Source organism: Varroa jacobsoni, unplaced genomic scaffold, assembly GCF_002532875.2.
Source record: "Varroa jacobsoni isolate VJ856 unplaced genomic scaffold, vjacob_1.0 scaffold_793, whole genome shotgun sequence".
NCBI classification, from domain to species: Eukaryota; Metazoa; Arthropoda; class Arachnida; order Mesostigmata; family Varroidae; genus Varroa; species Varroa jacobsoni.
In genome coordinates, this window is record NW_019213695.1 from 201354 (window position 1) to 216080 (window position 14727).

The 14727-nt window shown below is 37.9% G+C and overlaps 1 protein-coding gene across 4 annotated transcripts in view; it reads left to right on the forward strand.

The window, feature by feature from the left end:
• Positions 1-14727, forward strand: part of LOC111263839 (uncharacterized) — a 246032-nt gene that overhangs the window by 11186 nt on the left and 220119 nt on the right. The window lies entirely within an intron of this gene.

Genomic DNA, 14727 nt, shown 5'->3' on the forward strand with positions numbered 1-14727 from the left:
TAAAGCATAATAATAGCCTACCGTGAATCGGCGGTAAGTGTTCAATTGCGTTCCCCACAGGACAATAATAACTGAATAATTAGAATATCGATCACTACGATCAGACAGCTGGTAGCCCATGTTCCTGCAGAGAGCATGTAATAACCCCCCTAACAAAAAGCAGTTCAGACAAAAAGCGATTGAATAGAAATGTTGGTACAAATAAATTTATCTTGTTTCTTTAATCACTAATTCTTTTTTCCAGACGATAGGAAATCGATTTGCCAAATACTCTGATAGTGTGCTGTTAGTTACATTGATTTTTGTTCTTTATTCAAACGGTAAAAAATGAATATAACTCTAAGCGAGGTCAGAGTCAGCAGTTACTACCAATGTAAATTTATTCATATTTACTAACGGACGCGTGATATCAAATATATAACTTTAGCATGATAGTTAAGGAGATCAACAGATTTGTGGGCTCTTTCATGGGTTTTCTCTTGCTCCTATGTCAACTGAAAGTCAAATTTTATTCGCTACACGAAATTTAGCATAAGAAAACCCGTATCCTAAAATATATCGAAACATAATTTGGTTATTTTGACCGAGGAGGATCTTAGGCGGTAGACAAACGGCCTGAGGGAAGTAATAGCATTTTATTGTTGTCCTCGAATTTTGGGCGATCTTCTGCTCAAGCTGTTTCCTCTAGTTTACCTAGAGGTTTAGTTGGTCTCTTGGCGAGTACCAAAGGTGTAACTAATCTTATCGAACCTAGATTAAGTATCGACCCGCTTTGTCCTATCTACGTAAATATTTATGCCTATACTTTACAACGGGGTCATCAAAACTGATTGAGTTGGGTCTTCTGGCACTATAAACGCCAGCGTTAATGAGCGATTAACGCAAGGCTTTGTTTTGTATATGCTTCGAAATACTATTTGACCTTCTTCAAAGCTTTTTTTTTACATTACATACAAGATAGGATAAAAGTAGACTGACAGTTCGGTATGACGTAGTTTTAATGCTACGAAAAAAATCTTGCGGCTTAGTAAAAAGTATATTCATGGTCTTAGCAGCTGCTATTTTAACGGTGGGCCTAGTTGAAAATATTTTTCCCTAATTGTACACTTACGTCTTAAGATATTGTCAGGTCACTTTTTCTCATCTTCTACTAGAATCTTGGGCTAATGTGTGGTCTGAAAAGTAAGTTCTAGTTTGATGGTGCAATTTCGTGTGCAATAGTGTTACAGAAATTAAACACTTTCATATTTTGTTTTTACCAAGTTTATGGCCCGAGAACTTATCGGCTCGCGTTGTGAGGCTTAAAATAAACGTCTACAGTAGGCATATTTGACTATCGCCAACGATTGGGGTTTATGAGGAAGCGCTGCTTAGAATACTTCAGTCTGAAATAGTCATTAAAGGCTAGCTCTTGCAAAAGAGATAATTATTCAAGCTTTTCCAACTTCAATAATCTCAGTTTGGTTTACGCGAAAACGGGCGTACATATGGCGCTGGCGTTCCGCCGGAACAGAATTGTTGCCCTGATCGTATCTAGAACCTCCTCAAATAGCTCTGCTTTGAGGCTGAAAAACAAGTCGGTATAATAATCGCCTACTTAGCCTTTATCGCTGGCGATATCATAAATCTGAATTACTTTACGCATCTTTTTGAGAGAGTAATTACGGTTCTTCAGTCATCTTCTCCGTTTTCATCCAAGTTAGTAGCCTTTCGTAGCTAAGAGTTGAGGCCAAGGCCACATAACATTTTCATGTGATGAATCACGAGCCTATGCTACAAATCGGTGAGATCGGTTCGAGTCATATCTCGGTCTAAATACCCTTTCTAGCCGAAAAGAAATTGAAGCTAAAACTGTTAGGGGACCGATTTAGCCCAGATACACATGGAATGCTTCAATATATAAGTTTCAATTACAAGATGTATGCATTTATTGTACAAATATTTGCTGATGTTATTGTTTGTCCTCTTTTGGGTATATATGTTGCAGGCCGAAATGTGCTGATATTTCTCTTAACAAGAGAATCATGTGAACCCTTGAAAAATGAAACCCGAATGCTATACGTCATGTACACTTTCTATGCGGACTAAAGAAATCGAGCATATTTCTCCTTGTCCTCCACGTCGCTTTTCATACCCTCTAGCCCTCATTTTTGTTGGACTTCGATTAAACATACTTCAAAACTGCGTTTGGAACGTGCACTGAAGTGCAAAATGCGACTCACCCGTGCTGGCTCGTCACATGTACACTATCACATGTTCACAGCATAGATAGAGAAACCATTACCGGCAGAAACTGTGCTGGATACGTGAGTTAAGTACATTTGCCACTATCGTCTGTAGTTAACGAAGATGTCCAGCAGTATAGATAATACGTACGCGGCAAAAATAGACATAATAGTACTAGTTTTCTTTTACTGGATAGAGATAATAATTAACGTTTACCTTATAAAATAAGATTTAGATAAATAATTATATTATCTGATATGATTCACCCTTGAACAATTCTCTCTTTAACTTTGAAACTCGACCGAGTACCTAATCTGTTGATTAAGTTATTAATATATATATACTGACCTGGCTTATTTTATGGTCAATGTTCAGATATTTGTAAAACTAATCACAGAGTTAGACCATCTTGTTCAGAAATTACTTTTAGTGAACGTTTTCTTTCGTGAATTAATAATTTTCATTAAATGGCCGAATTGTAAGCAATAGTTTCTCAAAAGAATTTGTGAGACTATCTCCCCTAATGAATACGAACCTGAGTACAATTCTGTAAAGCAAAGACCCATTATCATTCTTCAGATACATTCTGCTTGTGATAAAAAAAAAAAACGAAAAATTCGGTGTTCTTAAGCGTGTTGTTATTTGGCGAGTTCACGCGCTCCGATAGAGAAACAGGTTTAGAACAGGAAGGAACGGTCGATAATTCAGAATTCATTGATTAAAGTGAAAAATGTTTATTCATAGATTTGTTGATATCTTTCAATTTAAGGATGGGGTTCGAAGGTACTAGTTTTATAGAATACGTTCTACATGTTACAATGATGCTGTTCACCCCCGGGCATAGGAACGCAGACACCATATGGATCATACTTATTGGCGATTTCATTAATCATCCCTGTTTCGGTTTTCGATCCCCGCAATAAAAGACGATTCTGCCCTCACCCATATATTCATCCGGTAAATGCTATAAGCGTCAGTAAGAGATCCTATGAGATACGGAGCTGAAGACACCGACTGCTGTATAGCACAAACGAACGATAGGCATCCAGCAACTACCAGCGGGATATTAACGGCCATAACCGCGTTGTTTGGCCCTTGCCTGTGTTTCGTCGCACGGGCTATTAAGATTAGTTGCTCAGTAGTCAGATACAAAATGTTCAGAAAGTACGGAAAAATTTGGTTCCTAGTAGATTGTCGCTCTCCGAAAGATGGAGGAAGAAGGAAAAAGCGACAACGTTATCCTTTGTCCCTTTTCAGTGGTATTAATAGATCGATTGCTAGCTAAATGATAGCTGCCACTTGTTGGGTGAACAGTTGCATGTTGAATAATTGATAAAAACCATATTAGACTGAATAGTTGAATCGCTTTGAACTACTCGTTGCCTGTAACAGCAACTACCACGAAAGCAGCACTAGCGAAAGTGGTATTACGTGTCACTCAACTTCACCGTTACTATTACCGAACATCTGATACTATCCTGTCCTTTAGAATAATGACGCAACGGTCGATAAGAATTGGCGAATGGGCAGAATTAATAAATATTTTTTCCCCCTGCCCTCACAGACCTTCCTCTGTTTGGCCAGTCTTGTCTTGAGTCTCGGCTTGTCTAACATCCACGGCACTTCGCCTAAACGATACAAAGAGCTGAAATTGTTTTTCAAGTTATAGGAGGTAAACAATAAAATATGGGAATAGGACAGCGACGACAAGATGACAGTGAGAACGTCAGTTGCACGCTGCTTGAAGGTCAAAAGGATAACAAAAATGGAGGATGGAGAGAGAAACTGCAAGAACCGGGAAGACAGATGTGCGACAAACATGAATAGGACTCTGGATAGGAAGGCTTCGCTCTTAAAAGAGTGAAGAGGTGACAGTGTATTAAGCCAATAGCCAACCTTTGCCGTCAGACCTATAAAGGTAAAAGTGAAATATTGCTCGCAGCATTTATTCTCATTATTATTGGCTGTTATTTTCAATATTATACAGTAATAGTGTGTATAATGTTGAAATTATATTTTGCTCACAAGTATAAAACAAACGCAATTAAGCGCTAACAGTACATTAATCCATTATTAGAACTTGGGTTTTAGCTATTCTTTTTCTTTAATTTCAAATACTAGCAGATATCTACCCGATACACAGGAAGTAAAACTGGTCCTTTTAAATGCCAGCAAAGGTGAGACCTGATTAATCCTAACATTATTGTAACTCTTGCCGTAAAACAAAAAGTAAATTCGCGACTCCAATTACCTTCATCCTGGCTGGGTTTCTAATCTGCTATATAAGGCAAAACATGTTTTTTTGGAATTTCGGAACAATGGGACGCTCTTTGGGGGCTACTTTATAGAAACGTATGCGAATTCATATGGAAAATAGTAACACAAGTCATCACCGAAGATGTTATTCAACATGCAGTGGTGATAACCGAGCTATCAATATAAGGCCGTTCAGTATATGTTCCGAAACAAAAATCATCTTTAAATTTATAATATATATATATATATATATATACACCTATAAGCAGTCCTTATCTTGCTTGTTTCGGTTTATCTATGTTAATGTCTTAAATGTAATAACTTACATTATAAATTTAACATAATTTAATTGTAGAGGGTTTAAAAATCCAATTAAAAGGATCAATGGAGCTGAGTGGATCTCGAACATAATAATTACTTCGCACACCTTTATGAAGACGTTTCACCAAGTCTATTGAAGCAAACGTTTTACGTAATCGTTTATTGTACTTGAAACGTAATTTATACAAATGTGGCCCTCTACTCACATCCGTAGTCGACTCCGCCTGCTATCTATGAGTACTCATAAAAGGGAAGAGTATTTCATCAGGATGGAGAGGTAAGACTATTGCTGATTTCATCAATCAAATCAGCCTAGCTTATTTAACGAACAAGTGTATACGACTGACTAGATCATACTGACCCCCGTGAAAGCACCGTTAGGGCATTGCACGTTGGCGCACGCCAGTATCTAGCTTTGATCCTTGTCTATGTAGTTCTATATGATAGTATTAGCCGATATACTTGCGGAACACAGTTATCAGATTTTTCGCATACATCCGGAAGGTCGAAGCTAAATTGTTGCAGCTATATGAAATGGGTTGGGGTGGGTTCAAACTCAGGTATAGATAGACGGTTCGTTTCGCACTGGAAGCCAATTGCCTCATGAAATAGCTTACTAGACACAGAGGTATGTAGGATGCACCAGGTGATGGCAAAGAAAATCCGGCCGGTCGCAATGATAGTGAGCTACATTACCTGTGATTCACTGATGGCATGAGACACTAGCCTAAGAAAGAGGTGTCTATGCAGGTGATGAAAGTGTGAGATGGGATGTAAGCCACAGAAAGAACTTGTGGCATCCGTGTGAAGCCACCATTCTTCGATTATCTACGTAAATCTGGTTGACACAATCTGGTTGACAGACCCGTTCGGGTCGACTCGGGATGCTTCAAATAGTTGTATTCGATTTCATTTGGTAGATAAAGCTCAATAACGAAATACTTGTTCGAAAACAATGGAACTGGCAAAATTGGTGTGGTATTGTCTCAAAAAATATTTTTTCATAGTTTAATAGCGTATATAAAGCATGGGGACTACGTTTCGAGCACTGCTTCTAAACATGGAAAAATACATAACACATCTTGAAACTATGCACCTTTCCATATATATATTTTTATTTGTTGTATTCCACCCCTTAACAAATATGTGTCAATTTTATTCGTTAGTTCAATTACTCTATAAAATTAGTAGTTTTAGTCCCCATATACAATCCACATGTTAGCTATAATATTTATACAGCAAAACAATATCACCGGTTTTAGATAAAATAACGTTTCTAAGAGGAACCACAATGATTAGTTTACACTCATTTGTTGTTTTATAGCTACGTTTGAGGTTACATTTTTTCTGCACGTATCTTTATCATTTTAAGATTGTGATAGTTGTCCGGAAGCTCAAAGTTTTTAATAATCATGAAAAAAAAATTTAATGAGGCTACATTTACTCAATAGTCGTCTTACTACGATTTTATAAATCATACACACCTCGTGTCTCAGTTCTGTGCTTAACCTCAACCAGCCTAGATATAGTGTCAGTCAATCTACGTTGAATTTTACAAACCTCAGGTTTATCTCACACATATGTGTAACTAGCCTTCATTGAGCTCTATTGAGAGTTTATTTCTTGTTCAGGTAATCAACCTTTCTTATCGCCTGGCACCATGTACTTATTTTAGTACATACACATACACGTCGCTTTAGCGCTGTACACAATCCTAGCTAGCCTTTATCTAATGAAAATCTATACCAGTGCAAATGCGTAACGTTTTCCTGTTCTACTTATCTCGGCATTTACGTCGTTCGTTGTATACAGCCCATCATCTCGGCATTATAATGAAGAGTTGAAGCGAGAGATTATCAACATGACAATTACGATAGGTATATAAACCGGGCGGAAGCTGGATACGCGCGCTTGTCGCGTCTTGCTGCCAGCTGACCGCACCTCACATTAGGCCGGTCGGCGGGGAGTCATCTAGCGTCGTTTGCGCGTCGCTAATGCGGATTTTCTATAATACTGGTTAGCTTGCGGTACATATGCAGGGACGAAGTGCTACCAACAGCCATCGCCGCTGCTGCCTTCCGTAATGCGACGCGATGCGACTCTGTTACAAAGATTTACCATGAAGCGTTCAGACGACCTCGACCTGAGAAACAGAGAACTGGCCGTTCAACTTGTGAAGTTATCACTGGATAACCTGTCTGCAGGACGAATGCCGTTCATACGTCTTGGCCTTATGCATAGCCTTTTTTTGCGTGCATAGCGTTTTTTGCAAGTGTTTTTGCCAAGGTAACGTTCATACCGCAGGCGCTCGCTATGAAAAGCGGATAAGGTTGATCAGTTTTGATTATTTGTATTCCGTAGGTTTTTACTATAGGTCGAACATTTTCGCCATTTTATCGATGATTGATTTCTTAGCAAATGACACTTGTACCATAAAGAATTTCAGCGGAGGCCGAATGATCGACGAAATGCCGACGTACATTTTAAACACGCGTTCCAGACGCGGCAAGCCAGATTGCATAGATACGTATCTAATTTAATCCATACGCTGAAGACACACATGTTACCGGTGGTTCGCAGTCGGCTGCTGCAATCAACGAACATAATCCGAGTTTGGCCTAAATTTATGTCATGGCATGAATCAATCTGGCTCTGCGCATAATTAAGCGATTATTTCTTATGAGCAAATTCGAACATAAATTCAAGGGTGTGCCTTAGTTTTCAATTAGATGTGTGCCGACAATTCTGACCGTTCAAATATATGACTCTTCGCTACAAGGCTCAACATAATGCCACGAATTGATATGCGTTGTTATATCTATTTTTTATATTATATTTATAATATTCTAGTACATTATTATTACATTAGATGTGTTAGATAGGGACTAATACATACATTGATCGCCCTCACTCTTGTGAGATTGAAGACTGAAGTTGTAAATCATCACGTCTTTAATCAGAAGACTAGAGACTTAACCAACAATTTCTAAAATTGTTTCCTAGAATTTTATTTTAACTGTTCGGAAAGGCGCTGATAGGATCCCTTGCTTTTTTCCCAGTAATCGCAAAATTCCAGATTACTATCAAAGTGGATGGCCTTTTTATTTTTTCTTATGGTCAAATTTATCTTATTATTAACGCTGGTTTCCCTTAAACAAGTTCGACTGGAATCGTCTTACTCTTTTTTGTATGAAAAACATGAGATTGTGCCATTTTTAGATGTAATGTAAAGTTTAGCTATTCCGGACATACAATACAATATTTAATCACAATATTATGTGTTTAGTTTATGATGCTACCTCATGATTGTCACCCGTTTCGTTAATATGGAAGGCATAAAGGTCTCTGTTAGAATATACCACCTAAATCCGGTCTTAAAAAAAGTAAAAAGTAAAAAAACTTCGTGCATATATTAGACTTTTGCCTAGAGCTGCATATAGTTAGCCTGTTAATAACACGACCACTTAACCAAGAATGAGAATGCATTGGTCTCCAATTTTTGAGGGGTCAAAATTAAGCCACTATACCGTAATATACAAGCGCATAACGTAACACCTTAGTCAAGTCTCCGTTCAATGAATAAAATATACCTTGAATTGCCATCTTCATCTTCAAAGTCCATAAAACTTCCGAAAGGAAATCTGATGGAAAAGATGAAAATCGAACTATAAATGATAAGCATAGATACGAAAACTATTTTACAGGAACGACAGGTGTTTTTTTAGGATTATTATAAGATAATAATTTGTCATGGACGTCAAGAATTCATTCTTACATTAACTTGAACTGAGTTATGTTTTCATTAGAAAAATCATTTCATAGATTAGCTTTTAAGACAATTTAATCAAGAATTATTGATTCATAAAATAAAATGTTTAATCGAGGTCATCTCAATACAAACTGATGTAAATCTATAATTAATTCAACAAATCATTGAGCATAAAAGAAGCCAGGTTAAACTTGGGTTCTCGTTCGCCATAAGTGTTGACGTTCTTCAGCGTTCAAAAGTAAGGTAACAAAAATAGCTGTTTTACAAAATGTTTTTGCTCGAATTGTTTGACATACTTGGATAATTTGCTATCTTTTTAGTGATAGATTCACTGAATAGGAATAACAAATAGGATTAACTAAGAGATATGTGAAGTATCGCCTAATTTACGTGTAATCGTACTTCATATAAAGCCTAGTAGGAAACCGGCAACAAGTAAGGATTCATTGGTTTATAAGTTAAAAACCAGCTCTTTGAGGTATCGTCGACACCATCTGGGACCAAGTAATTAAGAAAAGGGATACTCCTGGACTCCCTCGAAATCCACGACTATTTCACTGAATCAGAAGCACATGGTCAGTGAGATGATCCAGTATCGCAACGTCTTAACACAGAGCTTCTTCGGCGAGGACTGCACTCACACTGACATTTAAATTGCAAAAAAATTACCCCCGTCCTTAAAGATAATCTCTTCAGTTATTCCTGAATGGCCCTTACACCAATATCATTTGTTGTAATCCTTAAAACGAAAACCTTTCCTCAACGCATGCAAGTCCAAAAATTCGTTCGCGATTGAACGTTAGGTTCCGTCGTTTTAAATCTACCTACTTTAGATACTAAAATAACGGCTACAAAAAGTGGGTTTTGATCTTTTTGCGATTCGGGTTAGTCTCAAACCGGCGATATTCGTTAGTACCACTGTGCCAACCGTACTCAGTGTGCTATGCAGAAAGTGTAATTAAGCTTATTAGCAGGTCGTCGCAACGTTCCCTACCCATATTAACGTGTTTTTTCCCAACTAACGTGTTTAGAGTTACTCTTAGGCTTGCTTTCATTTTAAATCGATTCTCCCACCTAGCTGAATGACCTTAGAATTTCCTTTCCTTTTACAGCCTAGGCCATTGAATGTGGTCAAAATCATCAGTATTAAGATTTGATATAGATTTAGCCGTTTTACGAGACGATCCGTCATCTATAAACCAGATCGAAAGACCCGTAGTGACAGCTAAGAAAGAGAGATAAAGCTTAAACGATTTGTATCTAGTTTCTTTCCACTCTCGTAAAGCTCATTCTAAACCATAATAGTTTTAATCAGAGACCGAGGTAGGGCGAAACGAAAAGTGGTAAGGGAATATGAATAGGTGGATAGTAGTGTTTTGAATAAGGCGCGCCGGACTGGATCACAGCAGACAGCAGGGAGGCCAAGCTTTCTGCCGCGCTCTTTTCTAAGTGAGATCCGTCGAATTCCCTACAAACCGAAGGGCGACATCCGACAGAAAGCGCAGAACCACCAATGTCATCTGTGATGCGCCATTGAAGATGTATATAATCTATTTTTCGACTGATAGCTCAGAAAATGAAGAAGAACATAAGTGTTGCGAACAATTTCGTAACGGTAACATTGCGGAAAAAACTAAATAGTTCAGCAAAGCCCATCTGCAATAATGCCCCGTAACCTGAATACCAAACAAAAAAAAATGTAAACATAATGGCAAAGTTGTTGGACAAAATTGTTGGAAATTGTCGCAAAGTAACAAAAATGCTTCATTCTGTTTGGAGGATTCGAGGATTAGCGATAGACCGAATAAGCGGTTTTGATTTACAAAGCAAAGTATGATATTTTTAAGATGGTATCCAGTGCTTCACGGCCAAAACTTTAGCTGTAACGCTGACGCTGACAGTTTCAGTCCTATCCCAGAAAAGCTAATTTTTGAGACGACGTTCAGCGTGTTTCCTCTAAGCTATCGGTAACTTAAGACTGTGGTGAGTTATGTGTATTGTCGATCTGAGAGACATGCTTGTCTATGAATGACTTTTCTAATAAGTTAGCGGCTACCGGCATTGAGTCAACCTTTGGACAAACAAAAGCGTGCTTGGTCATAGATCAAAAAACTCGCTGAGCTTTCTCATTCATGGGGTAACTTTCGGTTGCCTGTTTGCTTAGAGGATTCACAGTTGATCAGATCGGAACCATGCAAATAAAAAAAACGTAGAGCATGGTCAAGTGAAACGGGCATCTTTGCCTGTTATCTCGACTTGTACGTGAAAGGGCTTGCCCTAATATTAGACAGGAAGAGGAACAGTTAAGTAGTAAAAGGAACAATCGAAACTTTCGCAATACCACAATATCCACGAATTATTCTAATACTTATATGATGTTCTATACACTGATCATGATAGTCTAACTTTTGCCCTATGTTAACATACTTTAATTTAATGAAATTAACATGCAGTATTATAAACGATCTAGTTTATCTAGTTAATCTAGTTTATTCAAACAAACCTTCTTGTCTCAGTCATTCCGTCATTTTCTACTGAGTCACTATGAACATTATATGGCATGACACATCCATTGTATTTGTTCTATTGGCCACTGTATAAGAACACTGTATGCATAGATTTTTTTTGTACTCCGCTTTCGTTGGCCACTTTCAATAATCGAACAAAATGAAGACATTACAGCTTGTGGGAATATGTCTTGTAGGAACCATTTTCCATACACTGTTTTAGGACGAGCAGGACATGAAACAAAGGACTATCGTTGCCTATTTGTCTCTGCGGTCCTCCGTTTCGGAATGGCCAATGTGATTTTCTGCTGGAAGCTGTTTGTGTTGCATTCATACGGTGACTAGAGTGAAGGATAAAACAAGGTATAACGAAATCAAGCTTTTGCTAACGACAAAATAGTTTAATGTTACGATGACTGATAGTCTTACGTCTCAAAATATAAAAACTACTGCTTCAAATATATAATTGTGGGTCCTTTATCACTACGGATCATGTACCATTAAGCTTTTCGGCTGAAAGACACTGCTGAACTTTTATATCATATCCTATCATAGATACGCCTGTTTTCAAGAGTAACGGGATTCAGGCAGTAAACATAAGAAACGTATTTGTAACCTTCTTACTGGCCTCAGCAGCTTTAAGCGTATAACGCAATTAACTTAGTTATATTAAGTGGTTTATGGTGTTTTGTGCGCTTTTTTTTTTAAACAAAATATTTTTATTTGATATCGTTCAGAATATGAAACAGTGTTAGACAGCAACCATTTGGCAGAGCTCTTGCGACAAATACGAGGTTTGCCTTGCCATTCAAGACCTACCTCGTCCTTTCTCCGGGTAATTATGTCATGTAATTAGTCGTCTTCTTGATCAGTCCTTTTCGCCGCATCGATGCTTAGTGCCTGTACGAGACTCACCTCTCAGGACTTTCTGCCCTCTGAGTTTCGAACCGTTATATCTAACTACTTTGGAACCAAACCCTTTTTCGCTATACAGCTCTAGACAACAGGCTCTGTGAAAACAGCCCGCGCTACAACGTCCCTACAGTATACGTTCGTTTCGGTCTTCAGAGGTCTTTCCACCGTCGTGCATCATTGTCGACACATACAAGCAAAAATATCGGATATAGAGAGACTGCTTTGGCGATATATATACACGATATATATCATGTTAGTTAAGGATACAACGACATACGCGTATAAGGTACTCTCTAGTTGGTGACCTGTTCTTTCGCTTAACGTACGATCCATTATAGATACTTATTATTATAGATACCTAAAAAACGGGAAATTATTTTAAATGTCACCTAATCAGTTTTTATCTTCGTGGTGTACTATCTATTGACCGCAGTTGTTCTTTTCACGGTTTTCTGTATTGGACTATTTTATAATACCACTCTACAGCACTAGACACCTACAGAATTTAGACCTGCGGGACTTTTAGATAGGCCACGGAAACTGTGGAGTAAACGCATCTAAATCACATTTTTTTTTTGACGTAAACAATATTGTCAAGTATTTTAGAAACGCTCTTGTGCATAACGCCGTTAAACGTCAGCTATGTATGTACCGTAGCAACTGTATAGATGTCCCGAACGAAATAAAGTTTCGGCTAAATTCCACATACAAAAGTCGTAAGTATCGGTCCAAGGTTAGCAAAAAGCGACAGAGATTTCGTGTATTGAATTATCGTCGTAATAGGATCGTATGATTTTTACGATGGGCCTCTAAACAGAGAACTGACCAAGTTTAACGCTATCTTAAGTAAATCTGTTCTATTAGTTAACGAGATTCAGATAAACAAGCGTTCTATCAGGCAAATAAATACTGATGAGTGGCCATCTTAGATCCTACTACTGCTACCAGCACAAGTACAATGCAACAGATGACCAAAGTTACCGGCACAGTTCTATCTCTGGATGGTCTTCTTGTCTATGATAAATGGATCTAACTGAATTGTGCTCTATATTGACTGTAATTACTGTGGAATATTTTGCGCCGTAAGCAGTACATACTTTACCTCAGTTTGGTTCTCACTTCAGCTGCCCAGAGTCAAATAATCAACCCCAACTAGGTCGCATTGTATTGCGTCACATTGGTTCATTCTCTAATCAGCTTGGTCGTTCGATGGCCGTCCTCATACAACAAGTATGCCACTGTGTAAAGACTTCCTTATGTGTCTCTTGAACTAGCACAAACATAGTTCGAATAAACAGCAATAGCTTGCCCTGAGCAAAGAATCCCCTGTTGTTAAACGGTAAGGTTACATGCTTGTTGAAACTGATTACTTTTTCTAACTAATAATATGATACATGGATATCTGCCATAATCTATTGAACCAATACGTAAGCAACGTATGTTACGATAATCCCTGTATCTCAGAAACATATTGATAAAATATTTGAAAGAAAGTATTATTATGTAACTATTTATTATAATATAGCGAAATAAAGGCTAGGGGGACACTTACGGAGTCAATCGTCGGCCACGCTTTTATTTCAAAACACACAAATCGCGTTACAGAACCTATAATTAAGGATTGCATATGACTATTACGTTTATACAGCTTCAATGATTCTACATAAGAAGTAGCCACCAATACGCTGTTCTTATTTTTTTACATGGAACAGCTTTTCGGGTACCACAAATCTGATGTTTTAATTTGCTTTCAACAAAAACGTGGCTTCATGGTTGTGTTCAGAACATGGCCGTTTTAATCATCGCAGACTCTTCGGAAATGTGAGAACAGGTCGACATAATAATTGCCTCTCATATCCTTAATTGCCAACTATGACACCATTTTCATTGCCGTTATTTGATCATTTAAAACTAATCATTTCAACGGTTTGTCATTAAGCAGACGCTTGCTCGCCAACCCTATCTGTGGGCACTTTTTCCACTTTAGCAGAGAGCTTACGCTACGGGGCTAGCCCGAAAAAAATGCATGCCAGTACCGGTTGGGTTCGTAACTATCGGAAAATAAAAATTGCTCCTGAAATCCCCCCATGAGATTATATGTATAAATGGGGCGGTAATACTAACCGAAGGATTAATTCCCTGTACCTTAAACACTCAGCCACTCAACTATTGGCGTACTATTTTCTTGCCTAAACGTATTTATCGTTTATTAACTAGTATATATATATATATATATATATATATATATATACTAGTGTAATGCCACGTGCAAACAACATATTTCTCTATGCAGACCGTTCGTATCAGGAGCACCACTCCTATAGAAATCTGCGATTCCTTTGACTGAGGAGAAATTCGAAAAAGGTCTCGGAAATATGGGCGCATGTGAGAATGGTAAACCCGTCTGGCGACGCCCACAGCGACGTCCTTCCAGGCCATGAGTGAAGAGAACAACTAAAATAAAAACAAATGTGAGAGTATATACTATCTAATCAACTAGTATTTAATTAAGACCCAATGTAAGGAGTACCTAATTAAAACCCTATTTAAAGTGTATTTAACTAAGACCCAGTGGTGTTTGGTTCGTGACGTGTTCTTGGACATGTTTAACCGCCTGAAAAGGCCACCCATTCACTTACTCGAAGTTATACATACGAGATAGTTAAGTCGGGGTTATAGCATGGTTAATCATGGGCTAGGTGATAAATGTGTACTTTTGCGTTCTACTTCAAA